Source organism: Pieris napi, chromosome 8, assembly GCF_905475465.1.
Source record: "Pieris napi chromosome 8, ilPieNapi1.2, whole genome shotgun sequence".
NCBI classification, from domain to species: Eukaryota; Metazoa; Arthropoda; class Insecta; order Lepidoptera; family Pieridae; genus Pieris; species Pieris napi.
Window position 1 is genome coordinate 10,362,546 of NC_062241.1, and position 9,856 is coordinate 10,372,401.

Here is a 9,856-nt window from a genome sequence, read left to right on the forward strand (position 1 = left end):
GATACGTTTAAGCGAATTCAAACGATGAAAAAAGGTTATGGGGAATGTAAAATATGGTAAGATAATTTTCAAAGTCGAGTTTCGATTAGGTCAGTAATCTCGAAAATACCTCACACCACTCATGTCTGATACTATCTGTAAATACATTCACAAAGAATGTGTATAAGTATGAAAGGTTTAAGGAACGTAAGACCGATACGCTTAAATAGTATTGGTCTAAGATCCCGCTATACAACGACCTTCACCGAGATGCTTATTTAATGAAACTTATTTTATATATAATTTAATATGTCAATAAATATATGTAATCCATATGGGTTGCCTAGCAAATTTCAGTCCAGAGTATGTTTAATTAATTTAAAAAAAAAATATTGTCAAAATCATGGTACACACTGTTGTTTTGGGATTATTATTAGGTGGATACTATTTATTTCTTGGTTAAATTACAGGTACTTATAACATTACTGATTATTAAACATTATTAAAAATGGTAATTGTTTTTTTATACACGTGTCTTTACTAAGACATGAAAAATTACGATCACACGAAGTGCGTACGAAGTGTCTAATACCATAACTATTAAAAAAATGTACACATAAACAACTATTTAAGGCATATATTTACCTTTATACATACTTAGAAAAGAAAGAAATGAGATTTTCTTATAGCAACTTAGTGGGATTATCAGTCTCTATTTATCATAGCGTAAACACAACTAAACAGAAAGAGACGTTTTAGTCAAATTAGTGTAATATGTCATATCGTTCCGAAAGTTGTCATTTGTAGAGAGAAACTATAAATGTTTGTATAAAAAATATATTTGATATGAATATATATTTTCTTCACTTGTTAGCAATTACAACTTAGAATAAAAAATCATTAAAATGGATAGATTGTGTGTAGGTATTTTTACTTTCTATTGCAAAGGACTGGGATTTGCTACCTTTGCATACTATATTGACCTAGTTAGGAGATTTCAGATGTACCTAAATAAAACATTGTCTTACATATTGTTACTTCGAAATAAGAAAAATTAAAACAAATAAATTTCACAAAAAAACTAAATGATTACTTATAAATGCGTAATTAAATATAAATCCAAACGATAATATACTACAGCTTTGCCGAACTCTCTACACTTGGTGCCTGAATCTTAAAACACGTGGCGCCATCTATGAGTGAGTAGCGAAATAATTAATATAACTTGGCGTTATTCTTCATCTGTGATTTTAATAAAATAAAATGTTACCGCTACTTATTAAAAGCATATTTTTTTACATTTTATTGTTTGAGTATAAAATATTTTTGAGTTATTTGAACAACTTTCTTATTAGTTTAGGACATTCTAACTTGTATATAACTTGTTAGAAATAATAATTTAAAAAAAAAATAGCATAAAACGAAAGATATTTGTTATTTATTTGTTTGCCTTACGTTTTAAAAACACAATTTTACAATCTTACAACCAACTTCAAACGTTCTTATTTTCAAATAATTGAAATTCTTATTATTCATAGGTGTTTTCATATTATATTAATATTTCTCGAAAGTATTAAACGCATAAATCAACATATTCTTTATTGTTGGCAAAAGTCAGATATAAATTAAATTTCGCTTATAAGAGTTATTGTTCCTTATTGGAAATCACGCGCAGCTTCCAATCGGTAACAATAGAGGGCGATAAAATCAATTTTACAAATCAAAAACAGTTTAAAGATGTCGCTACACAAAAAAATAGAGGGAAACGATCCAATTAAGACGCAGCACAATCATATTTGTATGTCAAAGACGTTATGGATTTTAGAGCTACTAAATTAAAGCTATAATAAGACAGCACACATTTGTTTTTGTTTCCTTAATCTTATCTAATATTTTTCAACACGGTTATATAATAGTAATTGGCTAACTTGTTAAGCTCGGTATATTTTACTGGTGCCTGCTACGGTAAAGCAGTTTACTGTCATCCACACCGATAACTATGATACTGAACGCTGATACCTATGAACTGAATGATTAATTTGCGTTTTGTTCCCACGAGAATGTAAGTGCGTGCTCCTATTTCACCATGCCTACTGCTGATAGAGGACAAATCTTTGTTTTTAATTTCTTTTATTATTAATTGACTATTTATTACTTAAAGGTGTCATGTGGAATATGGTGTAATGGTTACAGCTCTTTACAAACATTGTGTAAAACAAAAAACATGGCGATTAGAAGAGTGGCGGAGAGTTTATTGCCAGTTCCTCTCGTCCGTTCTACGCCCTTGAATTGAGAACTGGCAGTAAATGTAAAATTAGAAGCATTTAATATGTATTTCTTTATTGACGTTCATAAGTGTACATTGTGTTACTTTAATGAGTTTAATGATTACTTATCAATATATTCTTGACGATGTAAAGGCTATTTATTTTACAAAACAAAACAATCGAGGATCACACGTCCGTCGCATCGAAGCACCCTAATGGAAAAAAAGCAGATTAGGTAGTCAGCATGCAATAGGTAACCCCGTCCCGTCAAAATGACGTCAGACGATGTATACTGCACGCCAATGTCCTTCTAGAATATTTCTTTCTGTTAATAGTTTATAGGCATAGGCATAATCCAGCTTACAGGATTGTAAGTTAATATCTTCTTCTTAATTTTAATTATATATTTACGACTTTCTTGTAAGGCGGCTGTAATCTTCAGAGATACCGTTGAGTCCGACTCCTGTATGTAAAGTTCAAAACGTTTCTTTAGAGAGTTGTATTATCTTCCTCCTATCCGGTGCACTCTTGACAGAGCGGTCGTGATCGCTATGAAGTGGTAATAGAATGGGCAGATGTGATGCGCTTCACGATGTTTCGTTGTATTTATTGTATTTGTTAGTTGTTTAGTTGTATTATAAATAAACATTAATATATCTTACATACATGTTAATACATTTCGTACTTTGTTTTTTCAAGAGTAAACTAATCTGACTAACCCATGGGTGAATTCTTATAACACGGATAGTGAAGTATTGATTCCAATTGGAATTTAAAAGGGTCAGTAGTGACCAATGGGCAGCGTAGCCACACCCCTAATAGTGGTGTGTAGTGTGTCTCGATGTTTTTATTTATTTTAGTAAATTAGCCTTATTATTATAAAATTATTGATACATACAAAATCTAAATTCTATTAAATAGATATTGTTTAACTATAAAGTATAGTTGTGTTAATTAAGTGTATTTAATTTTATTTTGTTATTATCTAATATATAAAATTCACAATGTTTGTTACCATACTCCTCCGAAACGGCTTGACCGATTTTTATCAAATTTTATATGCATATTCAGTAGGTCTGAGAATCAGCTACTATCTTATCATATCCCTAAGTGATAAGGGTTGTCCACCCCTAATTTTAATTTTTATTTCTTAGACGAAACATTTTGTTTTTATTTTTTATGATACAGCATACAAAAATAAATACAAACCTTAATTGTCACCCGTCTACGACCAACTCCTATTAATTATTATAGTAGATAGTTATTTTTATTGAACTAAAAATATTTCCTAGAAATAATAAACAGTGCAAAACGACGTTTGCCGGGTCAGCTAGTTTACTATAGGTAAAGAAAACCTATAGCGTAGATATGATTTTAGGCCAGACAAGAAATCTATATATTTATTTATTTCTCTAAGGCAAGTAGTAAGTATTAAGGCCAGTGTAAGTAAGTACATATAGGTATGTAAAATTTCATGATAACAACATTTTGATAGTGTGTTATTAGACTTCTGTATAATACAGATACAATTTTTGTTTCGCCGGAATGAAAGTCATACCTCCGGTAGGAATGGCAATAAAAATTTTGTCATAAAAATATTTGCTATTATTAAGATAAACACTACGTCACAAATTACTTAACAGTAAGTTTTTGTTATTATTATTAAAGGTTTTTTAATTAATCCATACAATAATAATAAGTAATAATAATAAAATAAAGCAAACCATGCTTACATTTCTTAATATGAGTATTAGTTGTGTTAGGATAAGTTCTAAAATTATAACTATTTTAATTTTTTAGTAGTCTAGTATTTGTATGGCCCCTTTTAAGATAAAAGCCTATTATATTCTATTACTACCTATATCTTCCATTTCTCTCTGTCTTGAGCAACATTCATCCAGTTTTTCCCCTCTAGTTTTCTAACGTCTCTTTCCAGTAGGTCCGGACCGGATTTTGCTATTTAAACAGTTAGTTATTAAGAACTAAATACACTTTTTTTATTATATTAATAAAGCTATTTTGTATTATAAGTGCAAAAATATCCGTTACTGTATGGCCATCTGCCATTATAACAATGGATTTTTTGCGAGTGCATATTGCAAACTGGTCTATATTAAAACTGGTTTTAGAAATATTTTTATTATTTCACTAAAATATAAAAGTTTAGTATGTTAGGATTAATAAAACAAAAGTATATCTATATTTATGTAAAGGTTTATTGAAATGTTTTGGAATTTGGAATTTTTACAAGGAGAAATAAAAACGTTTCCGTATTTTATGATTTAGTTTTACAAACTATAGTTAAAGACAATTTATTGACAACTCTATACTTGACAATATAACAGTCTTCTATACGTACATACGGCTCGCTTATTTGCTACTTTTATTGGTTCAGTGAATAGGCTATCTCTCTCTCTTATAACTTAAATACTATCATTTATGAAATTTAAATTTCTATTTAGTTTTTATTAAGTTTTTTGTTTATTATTATTTTTTATTTTGTGGTTGCTTGTTTAATTTCTCCCTTGCTTCTGTTCTAATATAATTAATGTGTATGTGTGTTAAATTTATGATGCCATATTTTCTTGTATAATTTTATGCATACACGTTATTTTTAAACTTATAAATGATTAACTAACTTTAAATACCTATGTGATTCTTTATAAATTTACATGTTTAATATTAGGTCACACAATAAACGAAATTCGACTGAAACGAAATACATACATATATATCGTAATATTTTTTATTCACTGCAAAATGCAAGATTTTTTTTTCATATACTATGGGAATTGTGGCTGACTTGCTATTATTAGTTCAGTGTGCATAATATTACATATACATATTTATATAAAATATAATCATTAAAATTATAATAATTTTCCTCCTGCAACATTAACAAAAATCATCTAGTTAATAATATTTTAGTTAGCACGAAAAAACAGTTCGACTGAAAAAGGAATAAATCATTAGACGAATTACATACCACAATCCATCAACAACTTTTGAAATATAAATTATTACAGAAAAATAGCACGCGTAGGGCATTACAAAGGTAGGGGTAGGTCAAAGAGGTTAGTAGATTTTGGAAGGGTTGAAATAGCCCTAACTGACCACGGGCGTAATATTAGAACCAGTTCTCGTTTTATATACAAAAAGCAAAAGGTGCCAATAATGTTGCTTACTAGTCTCGAACATTAGTTTGTTTTGATAAATACTTTTCATGTTCAAAGTAAATGCGAACTTCGTTACGCCTTAATATGGTTTTTGTCTTAGCCTTAGTCATCAAGAAGGCGCGGCGTCACTAAAAACTATATTCAAATCTATTCTGCCAACTTAAACGAAAATATTTGGACTGTATTGTAATTCCAACTCTACCGTAGGTATGCCTGCCTGTACATTAACCAGAGCATTGTGAACAAAATAAATGTTTTCCAAAGGGCTACAGAGAGAAGTAAGCATACTTCTCTCTAGCTAAATATCAAGCGCTGGGAAAGAAGACTGAATGAATGTAACCGATGCTGATGAGCTGGGCCATACGCGTCTCAAGAGCTAAATACAATCGGTGGAGTGAATAAGTCCTACATTTGCATCCACGCGACGGGAAGAGAGCGCGGGATCGCCTATGGAGCTATTGGTTCGACGACCTGGTGGCTGGCGGCTTTTAAATAAAAGGGTAGTATCTACTCACATATGGAACATTTTTGTACCTATGCTATCCCATAGCGACTTAGCTTTTATGAAATAAAAACCTAAGTATCAATATTATTATAATTTTTTTTTATTTTTCATACAATGTCTCTTCATAAAAACCTACCTCAGGTTTCAAGGATTAATTTAAATGAATTGGTCCAGCCGCCGTCGTGTTTTGCGCCTAGCAAGGAATTTTTTTGTAATGGTCGATGCTAGGATATCCTGTTTATATGGCATTCCATAAAAAATATATAAAATGTTTTACAATAAAATGTTTTTTTACAAAGATTTAACCTTCTTTTCCTAAACAAGAAGGGGCTGCATAATGACAAAAATACGTTTCAAATTGACACACTTTACATCTCAAACATTTACAACTAAAAACAACCCAACCATTACGTTCAAGATCTTCATTTCAGGACCGTTTCGTAGAACGTAACCGCGACCGTAGACAAAATAGGTGTGCATAGACGACCAGCTTAGCTAGACCTCCCCCGCTCCCATCACCACCTGGAATCAGATTAGAAAACGACCAACAAATAATCCTACAGAGGTCTAATTTCAATGGCCAAGCTACAATCCGAATCAAAATTCAAAACCGCGCGCTCTCTTAATCCGCGCTGAGGATCACAATAAAAGGTAATACATTTTAACTCCTTGTGTAATGCTGGAGAAATTTGAACCTTATTCCATGAGATAAAGGGATTAGAACTGTAGTGGGGAACAAAAATAAGATTATCCAAGCGAAAGTAGAAGGTGAAAGGGAGACATTTTGATATAAAGTTTGTGTCGCAGAGAGCTCTTTTGAGATCGAATTTATTTTAAAATTTTGTTATGTGCATTAAGTATCAATGGTTGTAGTACCCACGGCTTGCAACTACCATCCTCAGTCTAGGATATACTGTTACATATATCCTAAACTTTACAGTCTCCTTTCTAAGGTTCAATGCCCTCTGCATACCTTAGAAATTACCGTACACGCCATGTACGGTTTAGGCACTCAACTGGTGCCACACTAACCTCCAGAAGCAAAGAAAAAAAATTAAATTTATAGAAATAAACTTATCAAAAAAAAACATGTGCTCCGACCGGGAATCGAACCCGATACCCCTCACGTAGCGGACCGCTACACTGTAGCGGCTACAGTACAAGACCCTTTAGTAGGTATCCACAAGGCTAACACTGCTTATAATTTATATATGTACTTGTTATAATCTACATAAAATTTAAAGGTGTTTTGGGTGATGCGGGAGCAATACATATTATTTGTACTTTGGTATAAAAACATGTATCTATTGAAACGAATGACTATTAGTACTACAGTATGCAAAATATATGAGAAGGATTTAATATAATTCAGTATTTATTGCAAAAACTCACGAATTATTTCGAGTATAGTCTTGTGTCAGAGCAGTGTTGGCCTAGTGGCTTCAGCATGCGACTCTCATACCTGAGGTCGTAGGTTCGGTCCCCGGCTGTGCACCAAAGGACTTTCTTTCCATATGCGCATTTAACATTTGCCCGAACGGTGAAGGAAAACATCGTGAGGAAACCGACAATTTTTTAGACCCAAAAAGTCGACGGCCTGTATCAGGCACTGGAGTGTGATCACCTACTTGCCTATTAGATTTAAAAAATGATCATGAAACAGATTCAGAAATCTGAGACCAAGACCCAAACAGATTGTAGCGCCACTGATTTATTCATTTTTGTCTTGTGTCATTCCCAATTGGTTAACTTATGCAGCTGTCAGATTTCCACACGTGCCTTCGAGAAATGACAGCGGTAAACTGTCACTCTACTGGAGCTTTACTCCCAGTGTGACCCCAGCCTTACGTCAGGTGTCGGTCGGCTTGCCATAACCAACGCAACGCTCATTTGTGCCTCGCAATTAACCCGCAGGAATCGTGATTCGAACACCTACGTGAAATAGTTGCCTACGTTCCGTCATCGCGTGTTATTACATTTTGTATAGATAAATATTATGTAGAAGGGCTATACAAAACCCTACTTTGGCCATTAAGAAGGAAATGTATAGAATATTACTTGATATATCAAATTTCTTTTTAGGTTATTTTAAAATTGTCAGTCAGTAATTAAAATATAATTTTATACGTGGATTGTGAAGGTACGTTTTATAATAATATTTTGTTGGTGTTTTAAAGCGTAAATAAATATAACGTCCGTGGCTTAGTCTGCGTATAGTTGGTTCAATTCTCGGAAAAACAAAATCTGTCACTGGTCGGTACACAGTATCATCACTTGCCTAAAAAAAATTAAATACTCAGATATATCCCATTTTGATATGAAACAATTCAATTAAAGTTTTATTAATGAGGTATACTTAATATAAATCTGATATATCACAAACATCACTCTGCTTAATATAATTAACATTTGTTTCAAACAATTATGTACTCTATAATATACAAGTGTTAGCCCGGTATAAATGGGCAATTCAGGAAGGTTGCGAGGTAAATAACAAAGAAATATGTAACAAAAGGCTCTCGGGGTGGAACGTGGACAATTTTACACGAGTATTTACAACCTCGCTGTCCAACGGTCTAGGGAAATTGTGAGGCTAGTGATGGGCCGATTTATCGATGAAATATTAAACCATTTAAATGTTTTAACACTAAAATATTATATTTCAAACTATTGTTTGTAAGTTCAATTTGTTATATTAAGGTAAAACTGTATAGTATATTATGTTTCAGCAACACATATGATGAATGAAACTCAAATGTGTTGCTGAAAAATGTATTTTATGAAACAACATTTAGAGTTTGATAATTTAGATACTAAAAAAACTATCACTTTTAGCTTATTTCTTAAATCTTCGAATTAAAATTTAAATGACAAGCCAAAATATAGTCTTTTCCACAGACTAACAAACAAATTAAATAAAACATCAGTTAACACATAAAAGATAATTATTAATAATCTAAAGAATCCAATCTAAGAAATATAAATATTTCTTTACAAAATAATATTAAATATTCCTCTCAAATGTATACTTATTGAATAATCACGGATATCAATGAGATCAAGAAACAAATATAGAAATCAACTGGACTTAGTCGATAGCACACATTATCTAATGTGTTACTACGTTCGTTATATTTACTCCCAGGCTTAATTCAGTAGGTACTTAGATCAACCATTTTTTTTCTTTTTAATACACATAACCTAATGTTTAACAAAATATTAATTTATTGACAACAGTAATGCCACGTATACAAATTTTCCAAGAAGCAGAAGTATTTACCTAATCGAAGTCAATAAGACTTTTTCTTTAAAAAAAATCTAAAATCATTGATGTAGTCCCAAAATTTATATTTATATGAACCCTAGTGAGATCTGCGTTAATGCATTAGACATTACAAGTATCTTTAATATTACTTTAAAAGAAGTATTATAAATACAGAGTTAACTCTACATAATATTATAATCTCAATTCCCTATGACATCGACAATACACGGTTTGTTTATATACATCTAAAAAAAACATCTATAACGCAACATAGAATTTACCCTATAATAAATAAAAAATTAAAATAAATTTAAGTATCGATACTTTTTCGTCAATCACTAGGCAACCATCATCAACACCGCATTCGGAAAATCTACACTTAACCAGAAGAGCCAGCCCTCCCATTTATCCTTACACTCGGTGTCCTGAGGGGGGAGGGTGGGGGTGGCAAAGGGCAATGGGCGCTAGCGCAACTAAGCGTTGATTCGCCCTTTGAATAAGTTTTATGTTTTAGAAGCGAAGTTTTTGGCACAAATAACTCCACACGAGCATAAATGTGAAGTTTGTATAAAATTGATATTCGAAGTTGGTAATTATATTCTGACTTGTGATTTCAGAATTTCGTTTGATACGTTTCTTGTAATAACTAATTAGTTTGTGAATT